This window comes from Stenella coeruleoalba, assembly GCF_951394435.1.
Source record: "Stenella coeruleoalba genome assembly, chromosome: 6".
Lineage (NCBI taxonomy): Eukaryota > Metazoa > Chordata > Mammalia > Artiodactyla > Delphinidae > Stenella > Stenella coeruleoalba.
The window spans coordinates 46,014,606-46,028,426 of NC_137151.1; the positions used below are offsets into that span (position 1 = coordinate 46,014,606).

The window sequence follows — 13,821 nt, forward strand, 5'->3', positions numbered from 1 at the left end:
CATTTCTCAACTGGTATAGGCTTCCAGTAACCATAGCTGAGTGGAAGGTGATTCCTGATGATTCTCTTTCAGAGCCCTCCAGTGTGATTAAATCAGGTTTACCTTCAGCACCTGTCTTACAACAAGGCCTAGAATGATATTGGAAGACTGTCTTACCCCTTCCAGAAAGACTCCCTTGCTGCTTAATGATGCTTGAAATTCCTTTAACGGAGGAGAAGAATCTTTCATTTCCCAAACAGAAATAAAAATCCTAAAGGGAAAATGCCTGGAAAAGGTAAAATATAGACAAAAACTTAAGCATACTAAGGTGAAATCCAAAATCAAGAATGAAAGACTGATATTAGTATCTGTAAGTTTTGCTAGAAAAGGAGTCAAGAGAGGAGAAAGGTATTCAATGTTTGTATCTTGTTCACTACAGAGATAACAAGACAGAAACAAGGGAAGGGAATGTAGGAACCAGAAAACAGAATTTAAGGCATGAGAATTTTTGTAGAGCAAACACTATCTACTTTGAATTGAAAAAAAAATATTGCTTACATAAATTTATGAATATTTTTTAAATTCTAACTTTATATTGAAGTACTTTACTCCCAGTTTACATAACCCAAGTTTTATCTAATAATCCAAAATAAACTTACAGCACAGTGAACTACAATCTTAGCATCACTGGTTCAGTCTGTAGGCAGCACATGCAACATATGGAAGGGGTAGTCCCAGGAGGCCATATTGAAAAGGAGTACCCTAGTGGGTGTGCCATTTGGAAAAATTAGGACAATGAAGGAGCCCTTTTTCTTGGAATTCAACCTGCTATCAGCTGATAGTCATCTGAAGAGGCACTTTTCTATAAATTACTATAATTTAAAAACCAAATACTTTTGAAACTCCTCTTGCCAGATCAAATCAAACTGACTCTCAGTTGGTGGAAGGCCCAGATGTGAGTTTCGTAACACACATCAATTACTATCTAATCCATCACTTGCACTGGCTGAATGTGCTCAGTGCCATTCCCAGAACTAGTGTCATGGAAACAACAGCATCTAGGTAGGAGTGGAATTTAAAAAATCTCCAGTCAGTGTCTGCAAAGCATTAGTGGAGCATGTGTAAGCACATGCTCAGTTTGGCCTTTTAATTTCAAACAATACCATCTCTTAAGCTATTTAAAGCTCAAGTTGTAAGCAGTAAGAGATGGTGTTACATAAAGAAAATATCGAGAAAAGTCCCTCACTAGGGCCATATCTCTTGTACCTGTGGCCGCCAGCTTCCCTGCACATTTGGCACCACTGGGGCTCCCACGATCCAAGCAGTCATACCACCTCTGTGCCCTGTCCTCACTGGGGGCAGACCCAAGAGCTCCAAGGCAGCCTCAGGACCAGACTCCTGTGGGTAGACCACACTCAGAGGCGGGAATAAAACCAAAACTGAACCCCAGGAACAGGGGGACTAAGGAAAAAGATCGAAACTCTTTCCATCAGCTGTCCAAGCTGCAGATTAAATCCCCACGATCACCTAGGTAGACCCTGCCTCTATAGATTATCTGAGTAGACAATGAGTGTCCACCACAAATGAAAACGGTCTAGCTCGGGCAGCTGTGGACTTTGGGGGCAGCACACGCAGGAATTGGGCCACATCAGAGTCTCAGGGGTCCCCACAGGGCCCACAGCAGGTCCAGAGACCAGCCCAGAGGCAGAGGAGGGCCTCCTGGGGAGGTGGAGGTGGGCTGTGGCTCACGGTGTGTGCAAGGACACTTACAGCTGAGACCCCAGGGAAACATAATTATTACTATTAATTGTATTATGTTTTGATTCATTCTGTTATTGGTTCTAGCAATTTGTTTTTTTGTTTGTTGTTTTAGTATTTTTTTCTTTTTAGTCTTTTGGGATCTTCATGTTTTATAACATATTTTTTATTTTTTTAAACTTTTTAAAAACTTATTTATTTTATTTATTTATTTTTGGCTGTGTTGGGTCTTCATTGCTGCACTGGGCTTTCTCTATTTGCAGAGCGCAGGGGGCTACTCTTCAATGAGGTGCAAGAGCTTCTCACTGCAGTGGCTTCTCTTGTTGCAGAGCACAGGCTCTAGGCGCTTGGGCTTCAGTAGCTGTGGCTCGCGGAGAACAGGCTCAGTAGTTGTGGCACACGGGCTTAGTTGCTCCGCAGCATGTGAGACCTTCCTGGACCAGGGCTCAAACCTGTGTCCCCTGCACTGGCACTGCACCACCAGGGAAGCCCAATTTTTATTTTTTTCATATATTACTATTTTTACTTTGCTTTCCTGTTGTTCTGTGCTCTTTTCCCTTATTTTTCTTCTTTTTCTTTAATATATATTTTATTTTTTTATATTTCCATTTCTACCTTGCTTTTCTGTTGTCCTGTGTTTTTGCCCTTTTTATTTTACATTATTTTATTTTATTATTTTTAATCATTTTTATTGGTTTGTTGTTTCCTTGCTTTATTCTTCAGTTGGCACACTGCTTTGATTAAGCTTTTAGGTTTTGTGTTTTGTTAGTTTGGATCCTAATTGTTTGATTTTGTTTTTCAGCTCTACTATTTGTCTGGCTGTTCTCTTGCTTTTTGTTTTATTTGGTTCTGTTTCTGTTTCTTTTGCATGTGTATTTCCTTGTTTCTATTTTTGTTTGTTTGATTTTGTTTTTACCATTTCTATGGGGTTTTGTCTTTTTCTTTTCTTTAATATATTTTCTATTTCATTTTTTATATTTCTATTTCTACATTGCATTCCTGTTGTTCTGTCTTCTTTCCCCTTCCTCTTTTTCTATTTTTTATCATTTTTGTTGGTTTGTTTTGTTTCTTTACTCATTCTTCAGTTGACACTCTGCTTTGGTTTTGTTTTTTGGTTTTGTGTTTTTGTCAGTTTTCTTTTTAATTGTTTGATTTCGTTCTTGGGTTCTTTTGTTTCCCTGGTTGTTCTCTTGATTTTTGTTTTATTTGGTTCTGTTTTTGTTTCTTTTGTGTTTGTTTCCTTGTTTCTGTTTTTGTTTGATTTTACTTTTTACCATTTGCCTGGAGTTTTGTTAGTCTTCTTTTCTTTTTTAAATCCCCTTTATTGCCAGGATGAACGACTTGCCGGGTCTTCGTTCCTTGACTGGAAGTCAGGCCTCAGGCTCTGGGGTGGGAGCACCGAGTCCAGGATGCTGGACCACAAGAGAATTCCCAGCCCCAGGTAAGATTAATCACTGAGAGTTCTCACAGAGGCCTCTACCTGAATCTGAGACCTGGCTCCACCCAACTGCCAGCAGCTCCCAGTGCTGGACGCCTCACACCAAACAATAAACAAGAAAGAAAGAAACATAAATCCATCCATCAGCACACAGACTACCTAAAGTTATACTATGCTCACAGACACCCCAAAACACACCAACTGACACTGCCAGGCTCATCAGAGGGAAAAGACTCAGCTCCACCCACCAGAATGCGGGCACCAGTCCCTCCCATCAGGAACCCTACGCAAGCCACTGGACCAACCTCACCACCAGGGGCAGAGAACAGAAACAAGAGGAACTAAAACACTGCAGCCTAGGGAAAGGAGACCTCAATACTGTAAATGAGATAAAATGAGAACACAGAGAAATATCTTGCAGGCAAAGGAGCAAGATAAAAACCCATAAGACCAAATAAATGAAGAGGAAAAAGGCAAACTACCTGAGAAAGAATTCAGAGTAATGATAGTACAGATAATCCAAAATCTCAGAAATAGCGAAAATAAAAGAAATATTTAACAAGGGCCTATAAGAACTAAAGAGCAAACAAGCAGTAATGAACAACACAATAACTGAAATTAAAAACACTCTAGAAGGAATCAATAGCAGAAGAACTGAGGCACAAGAATGGATAAGTGAGCTAGAAGATAAAATGGTGGAATTAACTGCCACAAAGCCGAATAAAGAAAAAAGAATTAAAATAATGGAGGACAGGGACTTCCCTTGTGGTGCAGTGGTTAAGAATCCACCCGCCAATGCGGGGGATGTGGGTACAATCCCTGGTCTGGGAGGATCCCACATGCCACGGAGCAACGAAGCCCATGCACCACAAGTACTGAGCCTGCGCTTTACAGCCCACAAGCCACAACTACTGAGCTCACACACTGCAATTACTGAAGCCCACTTGCCTAGAGCCCGTGCTCTGACACAAGAGAAGCCACCACAATGAGAAGCCCAAGCAGCACAATGAAGAGTAGCCCCCACTCGCCACAACTAGAGAAAGCCTGTGTGCAGCAACGAAGACCCAATGCAGCCAAAAATAAAGTTAATAATAAATTTATTAAAAAAAAAAAAAAAAGAATGGAGGACAGTCTCAGAGACCACTGGGACAACATTAAGCACACCAACACTCGAATCATAGGTGTCCCAGAAGAAGAAGAAAAAAAGAAAGGGTCTAAAAAAATATTTGAAGAGATTATAGTCGAAGACTTCCCTAAATTGGGAAAGGAAATAGTCAATGAAGTCCAGGAAGTGCAGAGAGTCCCAAACAGGACAAACCCAAGGAGAAACATGCCGAAAAACATATTAATCAAACTAACAAAAATTAAACACAAAGAAAAAGTATTAAAAGCAGCAAGGGAAAAGCAACAAATAACATACAAGGGAATCCCCATAAGGTTAACAGCTGATCTTTCAACAGAAACTCTACAGGCCAGAAGGGAGTAGCAAGATATATTTAAAGTGATGAAAGGCAAAAACCTACAACCAAGATTACTCTACCCAGCAAGGATCTCATTCAGATTCAACAGAGAAATCAAAAGCTTTACAGACAAGCAAAAGCTAAGACAATTCAGCACCACCAAACCAGCTTTACAACAAATGCTAAAGAAACTTCTCTAGACAGAAAACACAAGAGAAGGAAAAGACGTACAAAAACAAACCCAAAACAATTAAGAAAATGGTAATAGGATTATACATATCAATAATTACCTGAAATGTAAATGAAATAAATGCTCCAACCAAAAGACACAGACTGGCTGAATGGATAAAAAAAGAAGACCCGTATACATGCTGTCTACAAGAGACCCACTTCAGACCCAGGGACACACACAGGCTGACAGTGAGGGGACAGAAAAAGATGTTCCATGCAAATGAAAATCAAAATAAATCTGGAGTAGCAATTCTTATATCAGACAAAATAGACTTTAAAATAAAGACTATTACAAGAGGCAAGGAAGGACACTACATAATGATCAAGGGATCAATCCAAGAAGAACATGTAACAATTGTAAATATCTAGGCATCCAACATGGGAGCACCTCAATACATAAGGCAAATGCTAACAGCTATAAAAGGGGAAATTGACAATAACACAATAATAGTAGAGGACTTTAACACCCCACTTTCACCAATGGACAGATCACCCAAAATGCAAATAAATAAGAAAACACAAGCTTTAAATGATACATTAGACCAGATGGACTTAATTGATATTTATAGAACATTTCATCCAAAAACAACAGAATACACTTTATTCTCAAGTACACATGGAACATTCTCCAGGACAGATCACATCTTGGGTCACAAATCAAGCCCTGGTAAATTTAAGAAAACTGAAATCTTTTCCAACCACAATGCTATAAGACTAGGTATCAAATTACAGGAAAACACCGTAAAAAATACAAACACATGGAGGCTAAACAATACACTACTGAACAACCAAGATATTACTGAAGAAACCAAAGAGGAAATAAAAAATACCTAGAAACAAATGACAATGAAAATATAACAACCCAAAACCTACGGAATGCAGCAAAGGCAGTTCTAAGAGGGAAGTTTATAGCAATACAATCCTACCTCAAGAAACAAGAAAAGTCTCAAATGAACAACCTAACCTTACACCTGAAGCAATTAGAGAAAGAATAAAAAACAAAGAACAAAGTTAGCAGAAGAAATCATAAAGATCAGAGCAGAAATAAATGAAATAGAAATGAAGGAAACAATAGCAAAGATCCAAAAAAAAAAAAAGCTGGTTCTTTGAGAAGATAAACAAAACTGATAAACCATCAGCCAGACTCATCAGGAAAAAAAGGGAGAAGACTCAAATCAACAGAATTAGAAAGGAAAAAGGAGAAGCAACAACTGACACTGCAGAAATACTAAGGATCATGAAAGACTACTACAAGCAACTCTATGCCAATAAAATGGACAACCTGGAAGAAATGGACAAATTCTTAGAAAAGCACAACCTTCCAAGACTGAACCAGGAAGAAACAGAAAATATAAACAGACCAATCACAAGCACTGAAATTGAAACTCTGATTAAAAATCTTCCAACAAACAAAAGCCCAGGACCAGAGGGCTTCACAGGCGAATTCTATCAAACATTCAGAGAAGAGTTAACACAGATCCTTCTAAAACTCTTCCAAAATACAGCAGAGGGAGGAACACTCCCAAACTCATTCTACAAGGCCACCATCACCATGATAGCAAAACCAGACAAAGATGTCACAAAAAAAGAAAATTAAAGGCCAATATCACAGATAAACATAGATTCAAAAATCCTCAACAAACTACTAGCAAACAAAATCCAACAGCACATTAAAAGGATCACACACCATGATCAAATGGGGTTTATCCCAGGAATGCAAGGATTCTTCAATAGATGCAAATCAATCAATGTGATACATGATATTAACCAAATTGAAGGATAAAAACAGTATGATCACCTCAATAGATTCAGAAAAAGCTTTTGACAAAATTCAACACCCACTTATGGTAAAAACTCTCCATAAAGTGGGCATAGAGGGAACCTACCTTATCATAATAAAAGTCATATATGACAAACCCACAGCCAGTATCATTCTCAATGGTGAAAAACTGAAACCATTTCCTCTATGTTCAGTAATAAGAAGGTTGTCCACTCTCACCACTATTATTCAACATAGTTTTGGAAGTTTTAGCCATGGCAATCAGAGAAGAAAAGGAAATAAAAGGAATCCAAACTAGAAAAGAAGAAGTAAAACTGTCACTGTTTGCAGATGACATGATACTATACATAGAAAATCCTAAAGATGCCACCAGAGAACTACTAGAGCTAATCAATGAATTTGGTAAAGTAGCAGGATAGAAAATTAATTCACAGAAATCCCTTGCATTCCTATACACTAACAATGAAAAATCAGAAAGAGAAATTAAGGAAGCATTCCCATTCACCACTGCAACAGAAAGAATAAAATATCTAGGAATAAGCCTACCTAAGGAGGCAAAAGACCTGCACACAGAAAACTATAAAAAACACTGATGAAAGAAATCAAAGACGATACAAACAGATAGAGAGATACACCATGTTCTTGGATTGTAAGAATCAACGTTGTGAAAATAACTATACTACCCAAAGCAATCTACACATTCAATGCAATCCCTATCAAATTACCAATAGCATTTTTCACAGAACTAGAAAAAGAAATTTTACAATTTGCATGGAATCACACAAAAGCCCGAACAGCCAAAGCAATCTTGAGAAAGAAATGGAGCTGGAAGAATCAGGCTCCCTGACTTCAGACTATACTACAAAGTTACAGTAATTAAGACAATATGGTACTGGCACAAAAACAGAAATATAGATCAATGGAACAGGACCGAAAGCCCAGAGATAAACCTATGCACATGTGGTCACCTTATCTTTGACAAAGGAAGCAAAAATATACAGTGGAGAAAACACAGCCTCTTCAATAAGTAGAGCTTGGAAAACTGGACAACTACATGTAAAAGAATGCAATTAGAACCCTCCCTAACACCATACATAAAAATAAACTCAAAATGGATTAAAGACCTAAATGCAAGGCCAGACACTATAAAACTCTTAGAGGAAAACATAGGCAGAACACTCTCTGACATAAATCACAGCAAGACCCTTTTTCACCCACCTCCTAGAGTAATGGAAATAAAAACAAAAATAAACAAATTGGACCTAAAGAAACTTAAAAGCTTTTGCACAGGAAAGGAAACTATAGACAAGATGAAAAGACAGCCCTCAGAATGGGAGAAAATATTTGCATACAAAGCAACTGACTAAAGGATTAATCTCCCAAGTATACAAGAAGCTCATGCAGCTCAATATCAAAAACAAACAACCCAATCCAAAAATAGGCAGAAGACCTAAACAGACTATTCTCCCAAGAAGACACACAGATGGCCAAGAAACACATGAAAAGATGCTCAACAACACGAATCATTAGAGAAATGCAAATCAAAACTACAATGAAGTATCACCTCATACCAGTCAGAATGGCCATCATCAAAAAAATCTAGAAACAGTAAATGCTGGAGAAGGTGTGGAGAAAAGGGAACCCTCTTGCACTGTTGGTGGGAATGTAAATTGATACAGCCACTATGGAGAACAGTATGGAGGTTCCTTACAAAAGTAGAAGTAGAACTACCATATGACCCACCAATCCCACCACTGGGCATATACCCTGAGAAAACCATAATTCAAAAAGATACATGTACCACAATGTTCACTGCAGCACTATTTACAATAACCAAGACATGGAAGCAACCTAAATGTTCATCAAAAGATGAATGGATAAAGATGATGTGACTCATGTATACAATGGAATATTACTCAGCCATAAAAAGGAATGAAATTTAGTTATTTGCAATGAGGTGGACGGACCTAGAGTCTCTCATACTGAGTGAAGTAAGTCAGAAAGAGAAAAACAAATACTCTATGCTAATGCATATATATGGAATCTAAAAAACCCATACTGATGAACATAGTGGCAGGGCAGGAATAAAGGTGCATAGAGAACGGACTTGAGGACACAGTGGGGGATGGGGAACCTGGGACAAAGTGAGAGAGTAGCACTGACATATATACACTACCAAATGTAAAATGGATGGCTAGTGGGAAGCTGCTGCATAGCACAGGGAGATCAGCTCTAAGCTTTATGATGATCTAGAGGGGTGGATAGGGAGGGTGGGAGGGAGGTTCAAGAGGGAGGGTATATGAGTATATATGTATACATATAGCTGATTCACTTTATTGTACAGCAGAAACTAATACAACATTGTTAAGCAATTATATTCCAATAAAGATATTTAGAAAAAGAAAATATCAATTTCTATAATAGCAATTTAATAATAGCTCAGCTCCTTGGATACCTTCTCTGGTAACAGCCAAAATTTTCTAGGCAATGATATCGTCACTAACATGACTGTTAATCTCAGTGATGAACTCATGCGTTCCCTTCCACATGAGAAGTGCTGATTTATTTGTATCCTTCACATTGCCATAGGGTGCTTTCAACAGAAAATAATATTGCAAGTCTACACAAAATGAAAAAGCTGACATAAACATGAAATAGTATATAGGCCATTGGAACAACCAAACTATCCTCACAGCTGAGTCTCTAGTCCCACACAGCCTGGTGGGGCTGTGTCAGCTATAACTTCACTTTCTGTTTGAACTGGCTAATTTAACCAGCAACAATTATCCTAATGAGAGATCACTATCACTAAAATTTATGTCGTGCTTAGGATGTGCCAGGTACTTCTCTGTATATTTTACATGTATTAATCCACTTCTTCCTCATAAAAATCATATGTGGTAAGTACTGTTATTGTCCCCATTTTGCACATGAGGAAACTGAGGCCAGAGTGCTTAAAGAACTTGTGCAAGGTGACCCAACTAACTGTACTGGATGCTTGACAGAGTACAGGTCCCATTCTTCCTTGCTGCTTTTCCTACAGCTCCATATATTGTGACTGACTCCCCCCCCACCCCCACAGTAGTCTCCCTGACCAGTTACAGTGTTATCAAGAAGAGAGCCAGACCAAAAAAAAAAAAAAAAAAAATCATAGAGATAGGAAGTAGAATGGTAGTTCCCAGGGGCTGGAGTGGGGAAGGAATAGGGAGTTATTGTTTAATGGGTATGGAGTTTCAGTTTTAGAAGATGAAAAGAGCCTTGGAGATGGATGGTGGTGATGATTGTGCAACATTATGAATGTATTTAATACCAATGAACTGAACACTTAAAAATGGTTAAGATGGTAAATTCTACATTTTTTACATTTTACCACAATAAAAAAAAAAACGGGGGGAAACTGACAAAGAAGAGAGCCATATGAATAGAGGAGATGCAGAGGTACCACTAGGGAGACTTTCTTGTACCAATCAGTTTAGCTATTTAAAAGAGCATCCATGGACTTGGCTTTGTACATGCCCAGATCTGTGCCTTTGGAAATACACAGCCTACTACCTCCTGGAATACTCTGTTTGGCAGGATTGCTCAAGAGGCACAACCACATGGAAATCACCTCAGCAAGACCATCCGATCCACCAGGAGTGTGCTTTTCTTGTCTACCCACACTGAGCATCAGGATCTTAACTGTACCACTTAGGAGAGATGCATCAGGCTAAAGATTTCATGGAAACTACAAACGATTAACTACAACGATAGATTCCTTCCTGTGGAATAAAAACTGCAGGCAGTGTTCTATACATTTAACCTAAGCAAAAATCATACAAAAGAAAACATAATGTGCATCTGACCCAGAACTACCTAACATAGTATACGGCCAGTCCTACTCATCCTACAAATATTTTTCCTTTACGTCAACTCCACTCATTAACAAATTGGTCAAGAGGCATGTACCTGCACGCCAGGAAACACCAAGACCCGGACTCCCTCGTGGACCGCGTCATCTGTGTTGTGGAGAAGGACAAATGACGTCCTCCTGCACTGGGCTCCTGTAGAGAGGCTGGAGATTCCACTCAAATCCTCTTCTCCAAGAAGGACGCCAGCGGGGATGACTCCTGCACTTCTGACGAGGAACTGACCTTTGACCCCGGCTATAAACCCCACAGAGGGCAGTCATCAGCACAGGTCAGCTGCGGCCCGGCCACTCAGAGCCACGAGAGGTGCAGAGCCCAGCTTCCGCAGGGGCGCCCTGGTCTTCTTAGTGAGTAAGTCTGGGGGAGCTCAAGGCCATCTGCCGTTCAAAGTCTGGCCTCAGCTGGGCCTGTCCGGTCCTGGTCACGCAGGCCACAGGCTCCCCGCCTGCCCTGCATGTCCACCGTGGGGCACCAGCGCCCTGCTCTGTGTCTTTAGCCGTCACCTGCTGTTGGTCACCTCTCCACAGAACCGCCACCTCTACCTCGTCTCCCCCTATGCCTCCCCGGCCCTCTCCAACTCCTTCCATCACGTCCAGCTCTTTAACCAGGACCGTTCCCACGTGATGTCTCGCTTCCTCCAGGATTCCTACTGCACCACCTTCAGCAGCTTCTCCAGCGCGACCACCTTCTTCAGGGGAGACCTGCAGCCACACCTGGACGGGGCCTCCAGCGACCCTCTTCCGGCCTCTGAATACGCGCCCCACCTGGGTTGCAGGTCACTTCCGGTGTGGAGCTGGGGCCACGCCGCTTGTGGAGCGGACGCCTCGAGTCACAGGGGAGGAGTGGGCCCACCGCGTGTGCCCCGAGGGCCTCCTGCAGCAGGCCCCTGAGCTGAGACCCCGGCTCTTCTCAGGAATGCGGAGCCAAGTACCCCCTCAGGGAGCGCTGGGCAGGGCCGGCTGGCGGCGCCGCGGGGGCGGGGCGGTTTCCCCCAGGGTCTGACCCCAGCCTACTGCGCCAGGCTTGGCGGTCCCTCCTATGGTACTTCAGCTGGGAGGGCTCTGCCAAGGATAGCAAGGCCCACGTGCGCAAGAAAACTGATGAGGATTTCCACCTGAAGCTGCCGTGGAAATCCGTGAGGCCTGGGCAGGGGCGGAGGAACTCACCGCCGCATGGATACCGCAGCCTCATGGCCAGAGACGAGAGCCGCTCTCATAGAACCAACAAATTCTCTGAGGGTCGCGAGAACCCAGGGCTGGGCCTGCTGAACGACGTCCTCCTCCCCGACTGCCTGTACCATGACGAGCTCGGCTACGTCCAGGGCAGGAGTGACCTTCTCTTCCCGATCCGCTAGGGCTCTCAGGACGAGGTGGACGCCTTCCGCTGTTTTTGTGGCGTCACGGAGCTCGTGCAACGGAACTCTGAGGAGATAATGAAGCGGCAACTCCTGCTACTCCTGAAGGTGCCGGATCCGCCGCTTTGAGACTTCCGGGACTCCCCCGACTCCGGCTCTCTCTGCTTCTGCTTCCGGTGGCTGCTCCTCTGGGTCAAGAGGAAATGCCCCTTCCCGGAAGTCCTTCGGCCGTGGGAGGCGATGTGGACAGGGCGCCCTGGCCCCAGTCTGCACCTGCTGGTGGCCTGCGCCGTCCTAGACGTGGAGCGGGACACCTCATGCTTTCCGGCTTCGGCTTCGGCTCCAGCGAGATCCTCAAGCACACAGACTAGCTGACCACAAAGCTGAGCTTGGAGGACGTGCCGACACTGGCCGAGGCGCTCTACCCGCCGCCGACAACCTGCCCGGTGAGTCCCTGACCTCTCACGATAGCCCGCAGGCCCCATCAAACCTCTGACTTTTCGCTCCCTGACCCCCAACCCTCGGTGAGCTGCCCCACCACGTGCAGGAGGTCCCAGGTCTGGGCCGTCCTCGGAGCACCACAGGCTCTCGCTCCAGACTCCCCACCGCCGCTGTCCCGTACCCGTTCCCCAGCAGCTCCTACGCCCCGCAAGGACACGGGCCTGCAGGCGGACCAAACGGCAGCCCAGAGATCCTGCCGGAGGAGGGGGAGGAAGGTGCGAACTCCTAACCCTCCTGGGCCTGCTGAGCCATCATGTTGGCTTGGGCCTGGGTGGGGAGGCATGGTGCCTCTAGTCCCCTCCGACCCCTCAGCAGGGTTGACGTCTGGCCATGTGGCCCTGATCCGGTCAGTAAGGTTTAAGAGGACGCCGGGGGTGAGTGGTGGGGGTCGTGGAGACAGGGCTCCCTTACCTGCCTGAGTTTAGGGCTTTTGGAGGAGTAAGGATGGGGCGTTAAGGTGCAACCGCCACTTAGTGGATGTGCGGGAACACATCCCGGACATAACCGAGACGGAAGGGCCTGCAGAGCTGCTCACTCTTGGGACCCGGCCCACCAGATTGTTCTGTGAGAAAGAAAAACTCATGTTTAACGCCCACCGCTCCCCCCACCCCCAAAAAAAGAAAATTGGTGAAGACTTAGCCAAGCAGGGCTGAGAGAAATGTCTCTGCTCTAAAGTTCCTGTCCAGGTCTCTCCTTACACTGTCCATCATACTCTGTGGGCTCCACACTATCCTTGTCATGCCTGTGTCATTTCCTCATATAAGTTTCCTTATATGAGGAATGTCATTATAAGTTTCCTTATATGAGGAATGTCATATAAAGTTTCCTTATATGAGGAATGTCATTTCCTCATTTCCTCCCTTATTTCTAATTCCAGGCAATTTTTACTCTTTGCTTTTGCCTTGCATAGGACATGGTTTAAGTATAGAGTTTATAGCAATGGTATTTCTAAGAATGTTTGCTTCCTCCAGTATGCTTTACAGTGTTTCCACTCAGGAAAGACTTCTTTTTCCATGTGCATGGTCCTATAGTGCAGTTCTTGCCCATATGTCTGTGCTTCAGGTGACTCCCAGTCTTGCCTCCACGTGTGATCTCCATGAGACTATTGGAGAAATGTTTGTTTTGTGGGTTTTTTTGGGCCACATCAACCAGGGATAGAACCCATGCCCCCTGCAGCAGAAGCACGGAGTCTTTACTGGACTGCCAGGGAAGTACCATGTTCTGTGGCTCCTCTTGTTGAAAAAAATATTTTTCAGAATAAGGTTTAAACAGAGGATGACTTGCCCTCCCTTAGCTCTGTTTGGAGGAAAATATACTGTCTTCCCCACCCACCCTTATGCCTTATTTCTAAAACAATAAACATTCTTATTGACTCTTATAAGACAGTTAACATATAATCTATCTCATCTCAG

At 43.0% G+C, this 13,821-nt stretch overlaps 1 pseudogene across 1 annotated transcript; it reads left to right on the forward strand.

The window, feature by feature from the left end:
* Window positions 1-10,194: 10,194 nt before the first annotated feature.
* Window positions 10,195-12,366, forward strand: LOC307188403 (TBC1 domain family member 17-like; annotated as a pseudogene). Its single transcript has 2 exons — window positions 10,195-11,521; window positions 11,553-12,366. The product of its transcript is annotated as a TBC1 domain family member 17-like (transcript).
* The last annotated feature ends 1,455 nt before the right edge of the window (window positions 12,367-13,821 follow it).